Raw genomic sequence first — 24,658 nt, forward strand, 5'->3', positions numbered from 1 at the left:
TTTGAATACTGGTTCTGCCAGTAACAGCTGGAGTGACTTTGGACAACACTTGTCCCCCTTTGAAGGCTTAGGGACTCGCATCTCTAAGGCAGGATAGGAAGGACAGTGCCAATGCCTCACAACAGACTGTTGTGAGGATAACCCAAGACCTTGTTTCTCACACTGTAGTCCCTGGACTGGGAGCATCAGCATCACCTGGGAACTTGTCAGGAATGCAAAGTTGGGCATCTCCCCAGACCTGCTGAATGACAATTCTGGGGCTGAGGTCGGCAATCTAGTTTTTTTATTATTTTATTTGAGAGAGAGAGAGAGAGGAGGGGAAGAGAGAGAGAGAGAGAGAGAGAGAGAGAGCCAGAGAATCTTAAGCAGTCTCCATACTCAGCATGGAGCCTGATGCAGGGTTGGATCCCACAACCCTGGGATCATGACCTGAGCTGAAATCAAGAGTAGCTCAACTGACTGAACCACCCAGACACCCCAGTTTTTTTTTTTTTTTGAGGGAAAAGATTTTTTTTTAATTTAAGTATAGTTGACACACAATGTTACATTAGCTTCATAGTGTACAACATAGTGATTGGACAGGTGCATCACATGTGTGTCACCAGCTGTCACCACATGACGCTATTAAAATACCATTGACTATATTCTCTATGCTGTACCTCTCATCCCGTGATGTGTTCATTCCATGGCTGAAAGTCTGTGTCTCCCACTCCCGTTCCCCATGTTGTCTGTGCCCCCACCTCCGCAATCTATATCTTACCAGGCCCTCCAGGGGATTCTAATACACGCTCCAGTTGGAGAACCATTGGCCTAGGAGTGGACTTCTCACCTCAACACCATGGATATTTGGGGCTGGGTAATTCTTTGTTGCAGGGGAGGAGATGCCGTCCTGTGAGCAGCGTGTCGGGCCTCTACTCACCAGATGCCAGTAACAACCTCTCCCCACCAAGCTGTGACAACCAAAAATGTCTCCAGACATGGCCCATTGTCTCCTGGGGACCCAAATCACCCCTAGTCGAGAGCCACCAGTTTAGGATAAAGTGAGTTCCTGGCCTCCGGGAGGCTCAAAGCATTAATTATCTTTACTTTCTTTGGCAGTTTGGCCATTTGAATCATGATAGGAAAAAAAGAAAAAAAAAAAAAAGAGGCGAGATGCCAGCCTTCCTACTTCTGTGTGCGTGCTGACACGGTGGCCTGATGTCTCATTTAAAAATAGTCACACCCTTTAAACTTTCTAACAACATTTTCCTCTGGGTTGAAGCTAACCACGGAAAATCTCAGCCCTGGGGACTCGTGTTAATTCTCCCCCAAGAGCTAAGTAGCTGCGCGTGGGGATTTTGGTGGAAAGTTTTAGGCCTCTGTGACCACAGGGCTTGCTGCCCAGATGCGCGGGCACACGGTCCATCCACTTCACCTTGGGCTCCTCTCCCGTGGAAACCACACAGCTGGTGCCCTCCACAGCCGGCTGCCTCACCTCACTAATAGTAACCAGGAGAGATCCGTCTTCCTGTGCCGGTGAACTGTCTCTCGTGCCTGGATTCTCCTTCCACACGAGACCCGGGTTTGAACAGGCATCTGAGGCTGGGAAAGGAGGCAGTGTCCCCGTGGCGTGCCTTGGAGTTGGATGAGCCGGGTTCTGCTTCTTCCTCTGCTGCCCAAGTTGCACAGGAGATGCCGGCCAAGTCTTTGTGCTTCTGTGTCTACATCTGCAAAATGGGCACTGTGACATATCTTTTTTTTTTTTTTATTATGGCAAACTATTCTGTTACATACAGTAGCATAAAATTTGCCATTTTAACCATCTTAAGTGCACGGTCCTGTGGCCTTAAGTAGGTTCACAGTGTTGCGCAGCGATCACCATCCTCCATCTCTAGAACTTTTGCAACATCCTGATCTGAAACTCTGCACCCGACCAACAATCACTCCCCGTCAGCTCAGGCTGCCTTAAAATACCACAGGCTGGGGGTGGGAGGGGTTCAAGCAACAGAAACTTATTCTGTCATGGTTCTGGAGACTGGAAATCTGAGATCAGGGAGCCAGCAGGGCAGGGTTCTGGTGAGAGCCCTCTTCCTGGCTTGCAGAGAATCCCAAGCAGGCTCTTCACTGTCAGCGCAGAGCCTGATGCGGGGCTGATCCCACAGACCGTGAGATCATGACCTGAGCCGAAATCAAGAGTCAGATACTCAACCGACTGAGCCACCCAGGCACACCTCCTGCTTTAGTTTTATTGAGATAGAATTGACACACAGACTGTATAATTTAATCTGTACAGCATAATGACTTGTACACAATAAGTTAACATCCATCATCTCATGTAGATACAACAAACAAAAGAAGAAAATGGTTTTTCTTTGTGATAAGAGCATGTAGGGTTTCCTTCCCGACTCCCCCTTGCCCTTAACCTCTGGTGACCACAAATCAGATCTTTTTTTCTATGAGTTTTGTTTTGTTTTAAGATTCCATGTATAGGGACGCCTGGGTGGCTCAGTGGGTTAAGTGTCTGACTTCGGCTCCGATCATGATCTTGCGGTTCATGGGTTCGAGTCCCGTGTCTGGCTCTGTGCTAACAACTCGGACCTTGGAGCCTATTTCGGATTCTGTGTCTCCCTCTTCTCTCTGCCCTCCCCAGCTCACACTCTGTCTCTGTCTCAAAAATAAATAAACATTAAAAAAAAGATTCCACATATGAGATCATATAGTATTTGACTTATTTCACTTAGTATAACACCCTCGAGATCCATCCATGTTGTTGCAAATGGCAGGGTTTCCTTCTTTTTTATGGCTGAATCATATTCCATTTATCCTTATAAGGATGCTTATATCCTTATGTCCTTATGCTGATCCCATCATGGAGGCCTGGCTCTTGTGACCTCATCTGAATCTAATTACTTCCCAAAGGGCCACCCTCCAAATAGCATCACACTGAGGATTAGGGCATCAACATATGAATTTAGGGGAGATATAGGCTGTCCATAATACTCCCTACCCCCACCCTCCCCTGGCACTCTCTAAACTACTTTCTGCCTCTGGGAATTTGACTACTCTAGGTACCTTATATTAAGTGGAATCATACAATATCTGTCCTTTTGGGGAACGTAATTTTGATATGGTGGAAGCTTTTATTTGTAGTATTTGACTCCCTTTGAGTCTTCACAGGAACCTCCAGGGCTGAGTCTGGCCTGCGGAAAGTTTGGAAGTGATGCGCCCTGGGGAAAAGCCAAAGGTCACATATCTGAATGAAAACTGAAAAAGAGAAAAACAATGTTGGTGTTTTATAATCATCCTCAATAGGGGTTTAGGCCAGAAGTTCTTTGGGGCTGGAACGAGGCTGCAAATGGTTCGAAATTTGGTCCCAAAGATTCAACCTTCCTTGAGTCAAGCGCTGAGTGGGGCAGACAGTCTTGTTTGCTTTTCCAAAGCCATGTACCTTCCTTCTTGCTTCCCGAATCCTAATCTGATTTTGTTCCTGCTGTCTGAGTAGCATGCCCTAAAACAGCTCACTCAGGAATGGTCTAAGCCAATGATGTCTTCCTTGCAGTCATTGGTTGACCATCTGATGCACAACCAATAGAAATAAAAGGTTGTGTGTTTCTTTGGTCTTGAGGCAGCTTTTTTGATGACATCTCCTCTTCTTTTTTTTTTTTTTTTTAAGTTTACTTATTTTGATGGGGCACCTGGGTGGCTCAGTTGGTTGAGCATCCAACTTCGGCTCAGGTCATGATCTCACAGTTCGTGGGTTCGAGCCCCACGTCAGGCTCTGTGCTGACAGCGCAGAGCCTGGAGCCTGATTCTGATTCTTTCTCTCCCTCTCTCTCTTCCCCTCCCCTGCTTGCATCTGCCTCTGTCTCTCAAAAATAAACATTAAAAAAATTAAAGTTTGTTTTTGAGAGGGGGGAAGAGAGAGAGCCCGACTAGGGGAGGGGCAGAGAGAGAGGGAGAGAGAATCTCAAGCAGGTTCGAAGCTGTCAGTGCCGTGCCTGATGTGGGGCTCAAACTCACGAACCATGAAATCGTGACCTGAGCTGCCGAAATCCAGAGTCATATGCTTAACCGACTGAGCCAGACATCTCTTCCAATTATCACCTTTTGGTGGAAACCAAATATGTGGGCCTGGCTGGCCATCAGGATTCTGGGATGACTCCTTCCTCCCACCAATTCCAAGGTATGGAATTTCAGAAATTTCCCTTTGAGAAGACCATTGTTAGTTCTGGCGGTAGCTGGCATCGTCGAGGGTTTTGCTTCTCTGATACAGAGCTGAAAATGTCCATTCCAGGTGAACATGCATTCGTTAATGAATGTTGTGCAGAGGCCTTGCTAGAGACAGGATTTCTCCTCCTCCTTGGTCTCATGCCTTCTTTGCTTCTCTCTTTTGTCGTGTTGTTCTGCTGTGGGATTGGGGATTGGGCCGAGGTGTAATCTCTTGGAAGGGCTTCACCATTTAGAGGCGGGAGGAGACCCAGAGGGCCAGCTGGGTGGATTACAGAATTATAGGTCTTGTGAAGGTGGGTCAACTGGTGCTTTTCTCTCTCCCTTTGTAAAATGGGTCTGATGATGACGTTGGCTGAGAGCATCTCTCACAAAGTTGCTTTTCAGGACAGATGAGGTTTTTTACTCATTTTATCAAATAATGTCACTGCACACTTAACAAGACTTCTGCAGTTCCCCATATCTGCCTCCTTGCCATGACTATAATAGGACATCCATGATCTAGCCCCTGCTTGTATCTTTGACCTCATCTCCTTTTTCCTTCACCCATGATATTCCAGCCCTTAGTTCTTGAAACATGCCAAGTGCTTTCCCACCTCAAGACCTTTGTACATGCTGTGCTTGACCTCCGGCCCTCTCTGTAGGGAGATTTCTTTGCCTGGTTCGGGTCACAAACCATCCTTCCCTGTTATGTGCTCGAAGCTCTTTGTTGAAACCATTGCATTGATCACAATCTTTGGTTATCTTTTTTATTGTTTACTTGTCATCACTTTTTCTCACAAAAATAGAAGTTCCATAAGGGCAGGGATCAAGTCGACCTTGTTATCCTAGGGCTTAGCACAGTGGTTGACAGTTGTGGGAAATCAACTATTATTCATTGTTGTCTATATGACAGTTATTATGAGAAGCACTTGAAAACATTATCTTATTCCACTATGTGTTTGGTTATAAACTAACCTTATTATTAAGAGTAGTAGTAGAAATTTATATCAGTTAGATGTAATAACTACACATAGCCTGATATACCCATTATGATGTCATTGGCTTTTTAAAAAATTTTTAATGTTTATTTATTTTTGAGAGATACAGTCAGAGTGCAAGGGGGGGGGTAGGAAAGAGAGAGAGAGACACAGAATCCAAAGTAGACTCCAGGCTCTGAGCTGTTAGCACAGAGCCTGATGTGGGGCTTGAACTCACAAACCATGAGATCATGACCTGAGCCGAAGTTGGATGCTTAACCGACTGAGCCACCCAGGCGCCCCAATGTCATTCACTTTCAAGATAGGAGCCAATCCTGGCTTCCTTGTATATTCACTTTTTGGTGCTAGGCAGGTACCATGCGTGAAATGCATATGTGATGGATAGATGGTTGCACGGATGGGTGGATGGACAGATAGTGGGTGGATGGTTGCATGGATGGATGGGTCTGTGGGTAGATGGTGGATGGATTGTTGCGTGGATAGATGGATGGGTGGATGGACAAATGGTGGGTGGATGGTTCCGTGGATGGATAGGTGGATAGAAGATAGGTTAGGCCCCAGATCTCTGAAATCATAGGATTCCAGGGTTGAAAGGAACATCAAGACTCATCTAATTCAACCTCCCACCTACACGTGATTCCTGTCTGCTCAAGTAGAAAGAAGCCAGTATGGGTGTGTTCATGGGTGTGTAGGGGGCAATGAATGGTAATTTGGAACACAGGAAGTTATAAGTATCTGTCAAGACCTGCTTGGATGTCACTTCCTCCAGGGAATTAGCTCAGATTGTCCCTCCCAGACATCATCTCTCTATCCTTAGAGTACTTTGCTTATGCCTCTACTACAGTGCCCACTGCCCTCTACAATCAGGTGAAGGAGCTGTGTACATACCTATTCGCTTCTCTAGGTTCTGAGCTCCTTGAGAGGGGGATCTTTTTCGGAGCTGCAAGCTTCTTTCCTCCTTAGGTGGTCTGGCCTCTTACAGCTGCACAGTGTTTTCCTGCTGAGGCCTGTAGCTGCCTTTGAGATTTCAGGGAAACATGTGTCCTCTGTAAACATGCACAGGACACTATGGCATCTTCTTAGAGGGGCTCTGAATAGGATTGTGGTACAGAGGGTGGGGACCCCTAAGCTATTCAGTCTCCTGTTCCCTCTGTTCTCACGAGCTTGAGGGATACGACTTGTTCTAAGATAGGTAGTCACTAATGGACCCTGCTGGACTTGAACCCACAACCTTGGCCTCTGGGTCCCTCTTTTACCAGCTCAGCTGGCTGCCATGGCTCGTGAAAGGGCTGCAGCTTCGGAGCCAGATGGCCCCGGGGTCAGCTGTGCCACCGTCTGGCCAGACTCGTGCCAAGCAAGTCAGTTGACCTCTTGCTTTTGTCATGTTGACAGTGAGGCCAACCTGGCAGGTTCAAGAGAGTATACATGAAGAGCCTGGAACATGGAGCCTGCTGTTGCCATATTTTAGTTGCTGGGACAGTTGGGAGGCACCTGCCCCAAGGAGGGGCTGTGGGGCAGCAGTGTGGTAGCACAGTTACCATATGAAAGGGGGTCACAAGAGGAAAACAACTTCTCTCTCTCTCTCTCTCTCTCTCTCTCTCTCTCTCTTTCTCTCTTTCTCTCTTTCTCTGTGGAAAGTAGCTTTTCACTTCTCTTTGCTGTCAACAACCTCATCGCTAGGTTGGTAGCAGATGGTTGGAGTTGCCAATCTGTTGTGTTTGCATCTCTTTTTCACCAAACCCCCGCCGCACCCCCCCCAAACAAGCCAAAACAAACAAAACAAAAAAAGTACTCCAGAGTCCAGGCTGGGAATCCAAACCCAGGACCGATTGGGCGGCTGCGGGTTTTGTGCATGGAGAAGGCCTTTCATTTGTTCATTTGGTCATCTCCTTCATTCATTCGTGGATCCATTCTGTGGATTAATGGCTTCCCAGCAGGGGGAAATCACTGTGCTCAGAGTGGGGAGAATGCAGAGATGAAAAAAGACAAGGCCCCCTGCCCTTCGATATGTAAAATCTGGTGGAGGAATTAGGACGTGAATATAAATAACTCTAATACAAGGGAATACGTTTTAGGGGGCAGGCGTAAACATTGTGCCTTAGGAGTTGAGGGTGGTAAGATGAGGATTATACTTCTGGGTAGGGAAGAAAGAGAGCTTCCGGGGAGAGTGAGCATTTGAGCTAGAACTTGAAGGATGAGCAGAAGGTCAAGGGACAGGGATGTCATTTCAGAAGCACAGAAAGTTCTAGAGCAGGACCTCTCAAACCAGCATGTGCATCAGAATTACCTTGTAGAAGACACACTGCTGTGTCGCCATCAGAGTTTCATTCAGTGGGTCTTCTTGTGGACTTGGAGTGAGAGGCTGTGGGGTTCATGATGGGGGAGAAGTGGGCAGGGCCCCGCTGGCCAAGGTAAGGCATTGGGATGGTCATCAGCATGCGTTGGGGATCTATGGAATGCGTCTTTTGGGGAGAAAGGGAAAGCATGTAGGCCACCGGAAAGCTTCCTTGGGTGACATCCTCAGGACCTTGGGCCTCTGTCCACCACCACAGCAAGTGGGAGAATGCCCCCAGCTTGGCTCAACGGCACCACGCTTCTGAAGGGACCTTCTCTCAGCAAATCCTCAGCCCTCTGTAGTCATCCCTTTGTTCAACCCCTAAACACACCTGGAAAGTGGAAAGGAACAGGAATGGCTTTTCACTGAGGGGGAAGAAACGGGGGTTGGGGGAAGAAATACCTTGGAGAAAGGGTTCCATCTTGCTGTCCAAGATGGTGGCCACTGATTAGTTGCACATGGCTATTGAAAGCTAAATTAATTAATAGTAAATACAACTTGGAATTCAGCTTCTCAGTTACACGCAAAAGCCACATTTCAAGTATTCAACAGCCACATGGGGCCACTGGCTACCATCGTGGACAGCGCAGATACAGAACATTGCCCTCAGCAGAGAAAGTTCCATTGGACGGTGCTGGCTTAAGTGATTTGCTGAGCGAGGTTCTGTCAGCTTGTTCAGGAGAGAGCCAGCTGGGAACCTGGTCTTTGGAACAGCTCTCGGCGTGGCGCTCTTTGTACTCCCTGACTTCACTTTGCTGATCCGTGGTAGCCACGTGTGTCCAAGTCTCGCTGCTTGGAGCTTTGTGTGCTTGTAGAACAAAACCGGGGGTCATGCTCCAACCCTGCGCCCCACCTGCCTGGCAAGTATTCTCCTCTGAACACTGACCCTGTTGCCAAGGTCCCGGGTGCAACGCAGAGACACAGAAAAATGCTTTTCCTTGCCCAGCAGAGCCGAGACTAGTGTAAACCTACGTGGGATACTTTTGCCCTTGCCCCGTTGGTGTCACCTATGGGAATGATCGTGGAATTTTTGAAGTTGGAGTCACTCTGGAGAGCAGCCATTTTTTAACCTCTCATTCAATAGAAAAATGAGCCCATGAGACGTCCCACAGCCACTTAATTGAAGGACAGGGAGTTGAATTGGGGGGGGAGGGGCTGTCTTTTATGTTAGTCTTTTGTCACTTGTGTGTTCAAAAAGCCTAGTGAGGGGTGTCTGGGTGGCTCAGTCCATTAAGCATTGGACTCTTGATTTCAGCTCAGGTCATGATCTCACAGTTTGTGGGTTCAAACCCCACATCGGGCTCTGAGCTGGCAGTGCAGAGCCTGCTTGGGATTCTCTCTGCCCCTCCTGTGCTCTCTCTCTCTGTCTCAAAATAAATAAAAAACCTCTTAAAAAAACCCCAAAAAGCATAGTGATATTGTATGGTTCATCTTGGCTGGACCATTTTCTGGCTTATTTGAACATTTCCAGCTGTATTTTGGGGTCAGAATCCTTTCCTGTGTGTGTGAAATTTACCAACTGGGGAAAAAACATAAAAATCACTTAAACCACTCCCTGATTTCCCATCCAGAGCTGCTCAGTATAAAGTAAGGGTCAGGGTGACAGTAATATTGAGAGTTTGGCAAAAATCCTTATAAAATAAAACGGGAACGAGGTTAGTGGATGCGTTTATAGCCTTTGTGCTTCTTCCTGAGGGATTTTACAGATTCCCCTCATTCTGGGGTAAATTTCACAGCCCCTGCTCTATTCTCCACCTCTCCCACTCAGATCTGCTCCATGCCTATGCCCCATTTCCTTCAGGAGCCTGCGTTTGCCATAGGGATAATCCTGCAAATCTTGGAAAGAGTTATATTGTGTGTTCAAGGGAAAGGGCTTTGGGGTGTTCATTTCCTAAGAGATCTGCTAAAATTGGGTGTGTGGTTTAGAAGAATCCTCCCCCCTCCCCACCATGAGATGATGGACATATTTTGTATCTGTGGGGTCCAACGCAATAGCCACAGGCCATGTGTGGCTACTGAGCGCTTAAAATGTGGTTAAGGCAGCTGAAGAACTGAATGTTCACTTTTATGTAATTCTTTTCTGGTTTTAAAATTAACAGTTTATTAAAGCCATACCCTTAATGGAAAAGTTCCATACTCTCACTGTCGTTATGCTTTTAGTTCAGCTTCTATATAGTATTACCCTGTTTGTGTAAGTCTAGCAAATTCGGCGGTCCTATAGAGGGGATTTTGCATCATCTTTGCTTCCGCTGACAACTGTAGTGAATTTAAGCATTGTCAAACAATTTAAACCATATTTGTAAATTTAATATACAGGATTTGTTTTTTTTTTTAAACATACTCTAGGGGCACCTGGGTGGCTCAGTTGGTTAAGCATCCCACCTTGGCTCAGGTCATGATCTCATGGTTCGTGAGATTGAGCCCCGCGTTGGACTCTGTGCTGACAGTGTGGAGCCTGCTTGGGAGCCTACATTCAGGTCATGATCTCACGGTTTGTGAGTTTGAGGCCTGGAGCCTGCCTCAGATTCTGTCTCCCTTTCTCTCTGCCCCTCCCTGGCTCATACTCTGTCTCTGTCTCTCTCAAAAATAAAGAAACATTTAAAAAGGAATAAATAATAAAAAAAAAAAGCCATGCTCTAATTGTTGACAAACAAGCCTTCCCAACTATTTACATAGCACGTATAAATCTTAAAATATCAAGCTTATAAAAATGTGCTGGGCCTTACTTAAGCCCCTTCCCAATAGTGTACATAAATTGGACACAATTTCAATGTAAAATGCACGTCTAAGTCAGTTATTCAGTTACACATTTCAAACCAGAAAGGTGAAGTCTTATTCTAACTGGCCAAATTATTTAAAACTTTAAGGGAATAGAAAATAAATACTCCAAAGGCTCGAGCTCTTTAATTCAAATATTAATACTATGGGTTTAATTATCTCATATGTCTGTTATTCATCCTAGATTTTCCCAGAACTTAAAGATGCCAACCCATTCTGGAAAGTAGTTTATCTCACACAACTCTAAGCTCAAATTCTAAGGACGTTCTTTGGGAATTGAATTCTCTGATTGCCTGATGTCACATAATGACTAGGAGAGGTGCTTTCTGGATTTTTTTTTTCTCACTTTCGGGATTTTTGGTCAGGGGTGCCCATAAGCTGCCCTGACACTGTTTATGCACTGTGCTAAATATTTATCTGCTTTTGTTCATTTTAATTTCCTTGTGTGTAGCCACATATGTTGAGTCGCTGGCTGGACTACTGAGCAGTGCAGCTGTGGACAGAACAGGCTTCCATGGTCAAAGTTAAGTTGTTGCCTAAAAGAGACTTCCTTTTAGTGCCCGTGTGTTTTGTGTTTTTTCCCCTGATGCTTCTGGTCTTTATTTCTGGGATCTTAGTTCTACTTTTCCTGTAGTTTAAGCAGCGGGTAATAAGGCAACATATTGCTTAGGGCAACCCCTCCACGGATATTTTTGGCTACTGATTGCATCTACCTTTGTCTCCCGGCTGTCCGTTGATGACAGATATGGCATCTAGACCTTCTGCCTGATTCCTCCCCAGCCATGCTTCCTCTAGTGCAATACCTGCTTCTTTCTTTCTTTCTTTTCTTTCTTTCTTTCTTTCTTTCTTTCTTTCTTTCTTTCTTTCTTTCTTTCTTTCTCTTTTACATCTATCTTTGTTACCCAGAAGTCTCATGGTTCAAAATGTAGGTGCAGGGGCGCCTGGGTGGCTCGTCGGTTAAGCTTTTGACTTCGGCTCAGGTCATGCTCTCACGGTTTGTGAGTTCGAGCCCTGCGTTGGGCCTTTGCTCTCAACATAGAGACTGCTTTGGATCCTCTGTCCCCGCTCTTTTCTCTGTCCCTCCCCTGCTTGCACCATCTCTCTCTCAAAATAAATAAATGATTTTTTAAAAATGTAGTTTCCGAGGGTGGGCCCCCACCTTAAGAGCTTATGTTTCTCTGCCCAGCTTGGTCCCTGGTGAATGATTGCAGAGGGCAGAGGGGTGGGCAGTGGGAGGTGATTTAGATGGCTGGCTTTTTGCTCCCCTAAAAAGTCAGCCCCGGACAAAATGTGTGTTATTACTTATCACTCTTCACCCAGGCCCTCCTCGTTCCAGAAAGGTTGGGAGCATTTCCACCTGTCGCCAGCCTAAGATTGCCTTAGGGGGCACTGCATCTTATTTTTCTCCCTTCTTCTTCTCCTTTTTAGGATTGTAGGTACTCAATACATCACTCGAAACTGTCCTCTCTGGAATTTCAGCCCCTCAAGACTCATTAATTTAATCAGATCACCTAATTGGCATTGCAGTGGTAATGAGTGATTTAAAAAAAAAAAACAAAAACACCCAACAACACAAAAACCCCCGAAGGCAGTGGTTCTAGACTTTTTGCCTTTGTCGGAACTATCTGGGGATCTTGTTTAAAAGAAATGAGAAGCCCCCCTGTGGCCCCGAGTGTATTTGATCCTGCATGTGTGGGTTGGGGCAAGCAGGGGCTCAGCATGTGTATTTTTAACACTGTCCCCAGGGGGTTCCGCTGGAAGTAAAGCGGGACCATTTTCAAATGTGTTCTGAAAATCAGGAATGGGATAGGAGGCATGGAGGCCGCTGCGGCCTCTGCTTGTTTGCCAGGGGACTTTTAGGCAAGTTACATTGTCACTCTGTGCCTCCAGTTTCTATTTTCATGATGGGAAAAACTGGGCTCTTAGCCCTTAGTGTGTGAATGCAAGAAAATATTAATGAAGCACTTAGTACAATGCCTGGCACATAATAAGTGCTCAGTAAAACTTAGCTATGGTTATGTTTGGGACTCTGTTGTATAGAATAGTGTGTTGATAACAGCATCACTGTTCGCATAATGATGTAGCAAAACAGTAGGCTCAGGCTGGCGTCAGTTTTATCATTCGAAATACATCCTATAAATACTGTTATATTTCTAATTATATATTATAGGTCTATGAATTCCTATCTATGATTTATATACAAATATATATTATATAGTATGTATACTACTGTATTCTGTATTTTAGCATGTTTTGTTATAGCATAAATATTAAAAAAAAATTTTTAATGTTTATTTTTGAGGGAGAGAGAGACAGAGTGCAAACAGGGGAGGGGCAGAGAGAGAGGGAGACACAGAATGGAAGCAGACTCCAGGCTCTAAGCTGTCGGCACAGAGCCTGAGGTGGGGCTCGAACCCACCAACTACGAGATCGTGGCCTCAGCCAAAGTGGGATGCTCAATGACTGAGCCACCCAGGCATCCCGAGTTATAGCATAAATGTTAAAATTATAATAATGATTATGTGAGAAAGTTACCAGTGGGCCTGGCATCTAGTAAGTGCTCATTAAATCCGTGAGCTCTCTTTTCCTCCTATTGTTATAATGTTTGTTAGCAATAATAATGTAAAGAAAAGGAAAAGCCACCAGCAGCAATGAGGGTTTTGACTCCAAGCGGGCATGCAGCGGACATTTTCCGGCAGAAGGAGGTGGCTTCGGCAGCATCCCTGGCCTGGTGGACAGCCTGGACTGGGGGGTCCTGTGTGCTCCTGCCTGAGGGATGCTGCCCTCACTGGGAACTGGGGTGGAGAGAGGAGGAAGGGCGCATCCCCCAGGCCTCCAGCCCTCAGCAGGGAATTTGCCTGCGGATGCATATTGGGCGGGTTACTTGAGATGTTATCCAGTGGAATAATTCTCTCCCCTGTCAGCTGGCCCCACCACCGAGAGAGAACGCTGGGGATGTTATGACAATGGTCGCCCTGGCAACCGCGGGAAGGCGTCGGGTGGCTGAGCCTGCTGCGGGCCCTGGGAACCCACAGCCTTGGCCTTAGAGCCAGGGCCCTGGTTCTGAACGTGCAGCGCCCGCTGGAAGAGGGGTTGGGACTCACTGGGAGAGGCCTGGCCCTCACTCGCAATGAACCACCAAGAAAAATGTCTTGAGTACTGACTGTGTGCCAGGCGTTGCTCTGCCTGCTGGGGGGGGGGGGGGGGGGGGCAAAGCCTGTGGTGCTCTTTTGAGCTGGCATTCTGATGGGTGTGTGTGATGGGGCTGATGGGGGGGCGTAACCATGGAAACCAATCAACAGGATCATTTGTGGGCTAACGATAAGTGCTACCGAGGAAAAAAGCAGGGTGGTGTGATGGTGACATTCGCCGGGGGGGTGGGGGGTGGGAAGGGGTGGCACCCGAAGGGTAGGAAAGTGCCATTTGTGCCTGCAGCTGGAGGAGCTCCGGGCAGCAGGAAGAAGTGCAGAGGTGGGGCGCTGTGGGTTCATGGCTCCAGTGTTCTGCTGCTGGCCGGTGCCTGGTAGCCAGAAGGCAGCAATAGTGGGGTGCTTGCCGACAGGCAGCCCTGAGCGGTACAGAGCATTCTGGAGCCTGCCTCTCCCTCTGTGTGATTTTAAGGCCCGGGATGCCACATTTCTGAGCCTCAGTTTCCTCGTGTGTAAAATGGGTAGGAGATGAGACCCTCCCCTTGGTGTTGCCGTGAGGTTTATGTGAAGGTGATTTGTGAAAGGTCACTAGAAGATAGATGCTCAATCTGCCCTTCCCTCCCTTCCAGCTTTCACATACTCTGCTTTTGTTATTTTATTAAAAAAATTTTTAAGCATTTATTTATTTTTGAGAGAGGGAGAGAGAGAGAGAGAGAGAGACAGCGAGCATGAGTGAGGGAGGGGCAGAGAGAGAGGGAGACACAGAGTCTGAAGCAGGCTCCAGGCTCTAAGCTGTCAGCACAAAGCCCAAGGCAGGGCTCGAACCCATGAACTGTGAGATCATGACCTGAGCTGAAGTCTGATGCTTAACCGACTGAGCCACCCAGGCACCCTTGCTTCAGTTATTTTCAAAAAAAAAAAAAAAAAAGCCCCTAAGGGGCACCTGGCTGGCTGAGTTGGAAGAGCATGTAACTCTTGATCTCTGGGCTGTGAGTTCGAACCCCACATTGGGTGTAGAGATTACTTAAAAAAATAATAAAACAAAACAAAATAGTACCTAAGCACTGATGGTTTTGGGCCCCAGCAAACCAAACCCCAGGGGCTTGTCCATGGGTGGTAGGGTTTATCTTGGTTGAGATTCTAAGTGAAAAGTTCCCCATTTCACATTAGAGATTTCAGACATGATTATTTATAGCTCTGTCACATGTCTTGACTTTAAACAATTTTTTTGTTGTTTATGCGGCTAAATTTCCCATCATGCTAATACAGAGTACAGTAATAAGGCACTGACGATGCTCAGATCCAGGAGGGTCTGAAAAATTTTTCCATCTGCAGTGGAAGGTGCCAGGCTGCCCCCTGGTGTGCAGATAGAGAACTACATCTCTGCATTCTTCTCTCTTGAGACTCCCAGGATCCTTAGGACCCCAAGGCCCAGAGACCTTATTTTGCACCCTCCCTGCAAAGGCAGGTGGTGGGCTCGGCATGGATGTGCTATTTCCAGGAGTGCTGTGTTTCGTCACTTGCAGGTGGAATCTTTGGACCTTTTACAGTTCAGCTCTGCATGGACTTGAATTGAGGGTGACCTAAAAATAAATTAGGGCACCCGGCAGGGTGAGGACATACAAAGACCATTTCCAGTTGCGCATCTCAAACTTGACCTCTAGGCTGTTCGGACCCTCTGCTTCAACACAGAGTTCTTGTGAAGAAGGCACATGACTGGTAATCAGACCCTGAGTTTAAATTCTGACGTGGTGCTTCTTCAGTTGTGTGATCTCGGCAGGATTCCAATGTCTCTGAGCCTCAGTTCCCCATCTGTAGCATGTTAATAACAATCTAACACCTACTTCAGCATTGTTGTGGTGCTCTTATAAGGGAGAATTCTCGAAACCATTGTGGAAAGTAATTTATTTACTGACGTAGACGGATGAAGCTTTATCACTGAAATTCCCCCTCCCCAACCCCCACCGCCCCCCTCCCACCCCCGAGTGTGGAGGTCAGTGCCCCTCACACCCTCTGGGGCAAAGAATCAGCGTTTTTGTTTTCCCGATACTTTGTAGCCAACGCTTTTGGAAAACATAAAATGACTTAGCGGAAAGATGAAAGGGACCGAAATACCCAAACAAAGTACGAGCCTCACTTTGAAAATATTAGATTCAACAGACATAAAAGCACTCTGTCAAATAGCTATCGAAGTAACTAAATGCTCTCAATTTCTGTATTTATCGGCAGGCGGCTGGCCTTGGGGCAGGAGTCCTCAGGCCACAGCTGAGGACTCCTCAGCTCTAATAGCTGAATAGCTGGTGTAGCCTTGCCTTAGGGCAGGGAGGATGTATAATTGATTTTGTATCCCTAGCTCTTGGTATTTAGAAAGCACCTTAAAAAAAAAAACACCACCACATACACACACACACTGTAAACGAATGAATGACAAGCCTTGCTTCTAGACTAAACATAGAACTCTCATAATCATCATCCTGTGATCGTGGCACGTTGGTCTCTTAATTTTGCATCCTTGGTACCTAGGCTAAACCCTGGCTGCTCTGCTGTTCTGGCTCCTCTTAGCTGGCCTCAGGATTTGTGTTTGCCCGTCTGTCTCATCTGCCCCACTGGGAGCTCCTTCAGGCCTGGATTGGTACAGGCTGCTCTTGGGATCCCCGGGGCCCTGGACGGGGTCGTGTGCCTCAGTGCTGCTCTGTAAATGCCTGCTGCTCACAGGAACCCACAGCTCTGGAAGGGAACTGCATGGCTAGGGTGCTGCACCGTCTTCCAGAACTCAGTTTGTGCCCTGGTTTTATTGCCTAAGGATCCGGATGCTTAAGCGTATCAGGGAAACAAACTGCTTTCATTACATAATGCAACAGTAGATGGATGTCTCTTATGCTTGCCTGACCCTCAGAGTCATTGGGATGCTTGTGTTTTTTATGAATTCTTGGCCCTTCCCCAGATTCACTGAATCAGACTTTCTAGGGAATGGGTCTGGAAGGTTGATTTTTGAACAGACACATCCAGATGATTCTTATGGTCAGGAACTTGGGGAAGGAGGAAGCTAATATGTAAAATCATCTGATACCTTGGAGAGCTGCAAAGACTCTATGGCCCTCAGTCTCCTCATCTGTAAAATGGGATATCACTTTGTAAAGATTCAATGAAATAATGTCTATGAAATGCTTAGTAGATATGCAACTATATATATTATATATAGTTATATAGTTATGTCTATAGTTCTACACAGTATAAATTATTACATGTATAACAGAGTTATATATATGAATTAAAAAAAATTTTTTTTAACGTTTATTTATTTTTGAGACAGAGAGAGACAGAGCACGAATGGGGGAGGGTCAGAGAGAGGGAAACACAGAATCTGAAACAGGCTCCAGGCTCTGAACTGACAGCACAGAGCCCGATGCGGGGCTCGAACTCACGGACTGTGAGATCATGACCTGAGCCGAAGTCGGACGCTTAACCGACTGAGCCACCCAGGCGCCCCTATATATGAATTTTTATATATAAATTTTTTTAATGTTTATTTTGAGAGAGGGAGCAAGTGGGGTGGAGCAGAGAGACAGAGAGAGACAGAATCCCAAGCAGGCTCTGTGTGTCAGCACAGAGCCCGACATGGGGCTCAGTCCCACAAACCGTGAGATCATGACCTGAGCCCAAATCCAGAGTCAGACACTTAAGTGACTAAGCCACCCAGGCACCCCATAAACGTTTATATGCAAACTTATTTAATGAAATGGTTGACATTTTACCTATCATATGTCTATATCTATATCTATATCTATAGATAGATATCAAGTATTGATACACGTGATTTCATGTAATCTTCAGAAATACAGTAAAAATATAAAACTTAATGAAATGGCTGACAATGCCTGTGTCTCTCTTGTTGGTAAATGTCTGAGTTTCATGAGATATGCAGCCATTTATCATATAATTAATTCAAGCTTATGGAAAAATTGTAAGATATACATGCACAGAAATAAGTAAATAAATCTCACCTGCGATAACCCAGAGATGCAACGTAACCATTTCTCAACTTTAAACGGGGCATCAATTGGACCTGTATGGCCGTGTCACTGTGAAAATTAAATAGACAATTCATAAGGAGTGTTAATCGCAGCATTTGGCTCGGGGAGAACCCCTGTTGGCTGATCGCTGCTGGTATTCTAACCACCAATCTTGGGGACCTGGTGGGGGCAGCTGCTGATTCCCAGGGTACCCATTTGGGAAGTGTTGTTCACTCTCTGCCTAGTCCAGCTTCACGCTTAGGGTGGGTTTCTGGGATTTCCCCCTGCTTGGATGAGTTGTGCTCTTGTCCTGAAAGGACAAGGAATTCTTGTTCCTCTTTGCCTCAAGGGGAAGCCCTGGTCCTGTGGCTGCCCTCCTTGCCCTTCTTCCCTACTCCGTCTGCTTCCTAAACCCATCTCTGTGCCTCGTTCCTAATGCATCAGAGTGAGGGATGCCCCTGGGTTCTTGGTCCTGGGCAGGTGTGGGTCTGGTCTCTGGGTGACTCTGGAAACACCTCCCAGAATTCAAACATTCCTTCAACAGAGAGTTAGGGCACGGTATTTGTGTCGGGGGAGGGCTCAGCCTGCCTTCTGCACAGACAGTATCTCACGTGATGTCTCGGCAGGCCTGGGAGGAATATGTCCATCTTACCAATGAGAAAGTAGGGTCTCAGGGAGCTGACATGACCTGCCAAAGTCTCGGAACTGGAATTTAGAAACTCACTTCTCCCACGATAACGTGGGGACCTTCCCAAGATGCGTGAAGGGTCCATGCCAACTTTGGATTTCCACTTCTGTGGGAAGGACCCGTGAGCAACCCCTAGTGCAGCATCCTCGTTCAGGGAGGGAGCTCTAGATCATGCCGTGGCTCCCTTACTTAAATTGTTGTGTGGATCTGGGTAAGTCGTTTAACCTGTGGACACCTCAGTCTTCTTGTTCACAGAATGGGCTGAGAACCCCAGCCTCACCGCTAGCATTGTTGCATGGGATTAAACATGAACAAACACACTCAAAGCACTCACCCCACCGCGCCAGGCTCACCGCAAGTATTTAGTAAATGGTGGCTGCTCTCCCGGCTATTATTCCTGAAAATGCTTTGTCATAGCCGACAAAGATGCCCCCAGCAGACATCACAGAACTGCTCCCATCATGGGCTTTTGACCCTGCTATCAAAGGAATCCTTCATGCAGAAGATTAAAAAAGAATGAGATAGATCTGTATGAACTAACAGGGAAAGATTCTCGAGGCTTGCTACTGAGAACAAAAAATTAGGTACAATTTACATGAAAAAAAAAGAAAAAACAACCCTACACATCCAGTTCTGCTGCAGAGTTTACACACACACACACACACACACACACAACACACACACACACATATGAATGTACATAGAAAAAGGGCTGGACAAACTGGTCTCAGTAGTTACCTCCATTACATCCAGGGAGAAGACAGCCAGCCTTAGCTGAGTGAGCAAAGGGAGCCTGGCTTGGCCTTACCTGAGATGGTCTAGCTTTTTTTTTTTTAAACAAAAAATGCTTGTTAAGTAATTAAAGTTAAAGTTATCCTTTCTGCAATATTGCGGCTTTGGAATCAGACTTGGGTTTGAATCTCAGCTCTCTACTTACTAGCTGTGCGATTATAAACAGACGACTTAACTTCTCTGTGCCTAATTTCTCCACCTGTAAATTGTAGATCTTCACAACATCCACTTCTGGGAATGGGTGGATATCCTGCTAGGGTGCATGTTAGCCCTTCAGCCGGGGCTTGGCACGTGAAAGTGCACAATAATGGGCCTTTTATTTCCACACTCATGCTTATTTCGTTTACACTTCCAGATCTAGAAAGGGCTCCTTCACCCTTTAAGATATCCAATGTCTTCATTATTAACCAGTTATTTTTTTAATGCTTATTAATTTATTTTGAGAGAGAGAGAGAGAGAGACAGCACATGAATGGGGAAGGGGCAGAGAGAGAGAATCCCACACAGGGTCCACACTCAGTGTGGCTCAATCTCAGAACAACTGTGAGATCATGACCTGAGCCAAAATTAAGAGTTAGATGCTTAACTGACTGAGCCGCCCAGGTACCCCCATTATCAACTGGTTAAAATGCAAGAAAAACTGGGATAAATTTTATGACAGAATAGGTAAAAGGAAATTGCCAGGGAAGATTTGATAAGGGTTTGCTGAAGAAGGTGACATTTGAGATGGACTCTGGAGAAAAAGTCAGATTTCTATGAGTGGATGGAGCGGTGTCTCAGTTAGCTGTGTATCCCACTAATGCTGTGTAACAAACAACCACAAAGCCTTAGTTGCATACAACGTACACATTCGCTGACCATGCTTCAGGGGGTCAACTGCAGACTCCCAGTTCTTCTGATCTTGGCTGCGCTCGCTCACAGCCAACAGCCAGGCAACAGTTGACTGTTGCCTGAGGTGAGATGGCTTTGTCTGGGATGTTCGGGCAGACTTGACTTGGCTCTGTGTAGTATCTCCTCCTTCAGCTGGTTGACCGATTAGCCTGGACGTATCCTCTTGGAGATGGCAGGTCTAAGACAGCAAGTAGAAACATGCAACGCCTTTATCTACTGCTGAGGCAAGAAGCGTTGCCAACTGATGGAAGAGTTATGGGCGCAGACTCTGCCTGTCTTGTGAGCTAATTGTAGAGGCACATTGCAAAGGTACGGAGGCAGGAGGCGTAGAGGAATTGGGGCATCTGTATAATCTTCCACAGGGAGGCATAGAAAGGACTTCCAGAGGGGGGAGCCTGAGCAAAATCATAGAGAGGCGATATTTGAGGTGCTATGTTGGGGAATTGGATGGAAATGAAAGAGATGAGGAAGGAGAAATGGACTGCGGTTGAGCCCCGGATAATGTCTGAATTTGAATGTTATTCTATAGAACAGTATTCCCCAAACTCATTAGCTGGATGCCACCATTGTGCTTTTTGCCATATCTTCGTATGGACTTTAAGCCAACTCAATTTTATTTTACTTTTTATTAAAAGAAATTTAAGTTTATTTATTTTGAGAGAGAGAGAGAGAGAGAGAGAGAGAGAGAGAGAGAAAGAGAAAGAGAATCCCAAGCGGGCTCCATACTCATTGTGGTGCCGGATGCGGGGCTCGAGCTCAGGAACCGCGAGATCATGACCTGAGCCGAAACCAGGAGTCGAACGCTTAACTGACCAAGCCACCCAGGCACCCCAAGCCAACTCAATTTTTAAAAACATACATATATTTAAAAAGAAAACATTATGCAACTAGCATAATGGAAAACTGGTACCACTTGCCCTAAATGGAAGGCAGTCAAGAAAATAAACACAAAACAAAAGTGTCATTACTTTGTGCTCACTAGTTACCTGCCCAAGGCTGAGTCTGTGTCCTGTTCTCTATTGTAAAGAGAGATTAGCAAATGTTAGAGATGCAGTGTCACCGAGTAGAGATTGCTTCCTGGATATATGGTCAGAGGGGTGAGGAGAGATTTGGATAGAGACGGACACTCTTACTATGGGATCTATTGTTACTTAAAGTCACGCCTGGGGAACTCCTCAAGTTATCAGTGGTACCCACACTTGGGAGGTGCTGTTATTCAAGAATGGTTGTTTGAACAGGGTATTGACATGCCCCACCCCCACTCCTGCCATTCAACATCAGGGCTTAGTCTGGTTTTTCAATCTTCTGTGACACTGAATGCTTAATTAAAGGTATAAGAAACCTGGGGCATCTGGCTGTCTCAGAAGAGCATGCAACTCTTGATCTTGGGGTTGTGATACTGAGCCCTGTGTCAGGCTCTGTGCTGACCGTGCAGAGCCTGCTTGGGGTTCTCTCTGTCTCTGTCTTCCCTGTTCATGTGTGTGTGCACTCTCTCCCTCTCTCAAAATAAATAAATAAACTTAAAAAAAGAAGTTGAGGTAGCATTGTTTTTATTTATGTCAAGAAGCCACATTCTTTTTTTTTTTTTTAATTTTTTTTTTAACGTTTATTTATTTTTGAGACAGAGAGAGACAGAGCATGAATGGGGGAGGGGCAGAGAGAGAGGGAGACACAGAATCGGAAGCAGGCTCCAGGCTCTGAGCCATCAGCCCAGAGCCCGACGCGGGGCTCGAACTCACAGACCGTGAGATCGTGACCTGAGCTGAAGTCGGACGCTTAACCGACTGAGCCACCCAGGCGCCCCAGCACATTCTTATTTCTTTTGCCATATTTGAAATCCAACACGGGCATATATAGGCATAGAATAATAAACAGTAAAACTCTTTATTTAGGAGAAAAGCCTGAGGAAGTCCAGTTAGCAAAAATCCCAACTTTATAGGTATTGTTAACAAAGTAAGCATGTATTACTTTTAAGCAATTTCTCTAAGTTGGGTGGACTTAAATCGTATGAATTTCAGAATCAAGATTTAAATGATGAATTAGGAAGACAGTTTTTTTTTAATTTTTTTTTAACGTTTATTTATTTTTGAGACAGAGAGAGACAGAGCATGAACAGGGGAGGGGCAGAGAGAGAGGGAGACACAGAATCCGAAACAGGCTCCAGGCTCTGAGCGGTCAGCACAGAGCCCGACGCGGGGCTCGAACTCACGGACCGTGAGATCATGACCTGAGCCGAAGTCAGACGCTTAACCGACCAAGCCACCCAGGAGCCCCGACAGTTTTTTTTTTTTTTAAACGCAACCAAAAGCACATTTTCTTACAGTATAACTTTGTACGTTTTAAACTTTGGGGAAAGGATACATTTGATCTTTAAAGAATATACATTTTGAAAGGTGCCTGGGTGGCTTAGGTGAAGCATCTGACTTTAGCTCAGGTCACGATCTCACGGTTCAAGCTCTGCATTGGGCTCTGTGCTATCAGCACGGAACCCCTGTCCCCCCCCCCCGCCCTTCTCTGCCCCTCCCCACTCTCTCTCTCTCTCTCAAATAAACATTAAAAAAACTTTAAAAAAAAGAATATACCTTTGAAACAGATTAATTTTAAGTTTTTGGAAATGCTTTTGGGGATGGTGGTAGTTAGTAAATTTGGGGCATAACCCCTTCAAGGTAACTGTGGAAGATGCTTGTGACTTATGTAGCACAAAATCAGCACCACAGCTATGATTCGGAGTGGTTCTTCAGTGCCACTTTGCACGAAAAATCCCTTTTAACCCTCTCCACAATCCTGTGAAGTAGGTGCCCTTTAATCTTCATTTTTCAGGTGAAAAAAAACGAGGTTTAGAGCAGTTTTGAAACGTATGTGAGGTTGTGAGCAGTGCAGCAGGGATTGGAGCTCAGGGTAGCCTGGTTCTGGTGCCGAAGGTTCTGGCTCTTCCCTGGAGTAAGACACTGCCTCTTACTCCAACACGCTAGCATGAAATGAAAACTGAAAGACTGACACAGTAGCGTCATCTTCCTCTGGTTCTATATTGTGCTCTTCTGGTTTTTCAGTTATTAATGAGCCCTCAAATCAGTGCAAAGGAAGCGAGTCTGCAAAGTGCACTTACTGCCAGTAAAAGATAGTGTGATCTCAGGGTCTGAGAGATCCGCTGTGCTCTTTCTTGTCTCTCTCTCTCTCTCTCTCTCTCTCTCTCTCTTTTAATGTTTATTTTTGAGAGAGAGAGACAGAGAGAGAGAGACAGAGTGCAAGCTGGGAAGGGGCAGAGAGAGAAGGAGACACAGAATCCCAAGCAGGCTCCAGGGTCCGAGCTGTCAGCACAGAGCCCGACGCGGGGCTCGAACTCACGAACTGTGAGATCATGACCTGAGTCGAAGTTGGACGTTTAACTGACTGAGCCACCCAGGCACCCCTGTACCTTTTTTTTTTAATGTTTATTTATTTAATTTGAGAGAGAGAGAGAGAGAGAGAGAGAGAGAGAGAGAGAGAGAGAGAATATGCATGCACACAAGCCAGGCAGGGGCAGAGAGAGAGAGAGGGAGAGAGAATCCCAAGCAGGCTCTGTGCTGTCGATGTGGAGCCCGACGTGGGGTTCCATCTCACAATCGTGGGATCATGACCTGAGCCAAGATCAAGAGTTGGACGCTTCACCAATCGAGCCACCCAGGCACACCAATGTACTTTTTAAAACACTGTTTTCAAGTTTTAAAATGACTAACTCTGCTTCAGTAACAAGCCAGCCGTTATCCCATGTGTGCATGTGTATAAGTATTTCTGTAGGGTGCATTCCTAGAAGTGCAATCCCTGAATCAAAGTGAGTGACTATTAAAACTGAGACTAAAATCAAATTGCCTTCTTGTGGCATTCTCAATGGTTTGTCCCCCTCTTGCTGGAACTAGATAGCATAGGTGCTAAAAAAAAAACCATTGCTCATTTTAAACATTTTTCCATTAATAAGCAGGTAACACATATACATTGTGTTTTCTTTTTTAGCATTGTCTCATATGACACCAGTTCCTTTGTGTTTTTGTTAATGTTTGTTTTTGAAAGAGAGAGAAACACAGAGCATGAGCAAGGGTGGGCAAGGGGCAGAGAGAGAGGGAGACACAGAATGCAAAGCAGGCTCCAGCTCAGCTCTGCTGACAGCTCAGAGCCTGATGCGGGGCTCGAACTCATGAACTGTGAGATCTTGACCAGAGCCGAAGTCGGCTGCTTAACCGACTGAGCCACCCAGGCTCCCCTATACATTGTATTTTCTAATTTTGCTATTGGGAAGCAAATAGAAATCTCTATCAATAATCCTAGAAAAACTTTTTAAATATTTATTTACTTTTGAGAGAGAGACGGACAGAATGTGAGTGGGGGAGGGGCAGCGAGAAGGAGACACAGAATCCGAAGCAGGCTCCAGGCTCCAGGCTCCGAGCTGTCAGCACAGAGCCCGATGCGGGGCTTGAACTCTGAACGTCAAGATCATGACCTGAGCTGAAGTTGGACACTTAACTGACTGAGCCACCCAGGTGCCCCTCAATAAATAATCTTAATATTTATTAATCTCATTGTTAATCTTTACTAATCTTAATTATAATAATTTTAGTGATCTTAATACTTATTAGTAATCTCATTATTAATAATCTTGATCTTAATCATAATTGTTATTAATCTTAGTAATCTTAGTCACCTGTCTTTTTCTATGCACCTGTACATGTATAGTTTTATAAAATTCATGCATTATTTATACATTATAAATATTATACATATTTTATATATTGTTTTTAATGATATGGGATCATATGGACACATTGTAATTTATTTACATCATCCCCTATTGTT

Source organism: Panthera uncia (assembly GCF_023721935.1).
Source record: "Panthera uncia isolate 11264 chromosome D3 unlocalized genomic scaffold, Puncia_PCG_1.0 HiC_scaffold_8, whole genome shotgun sequence".
In the NCBI taxonomy this organism is placed as follows: Eukaryota; Metazoa; Chordata; class Mammalia; order Carnivora; family Felidae; genus Panthera; species Panthera uncia.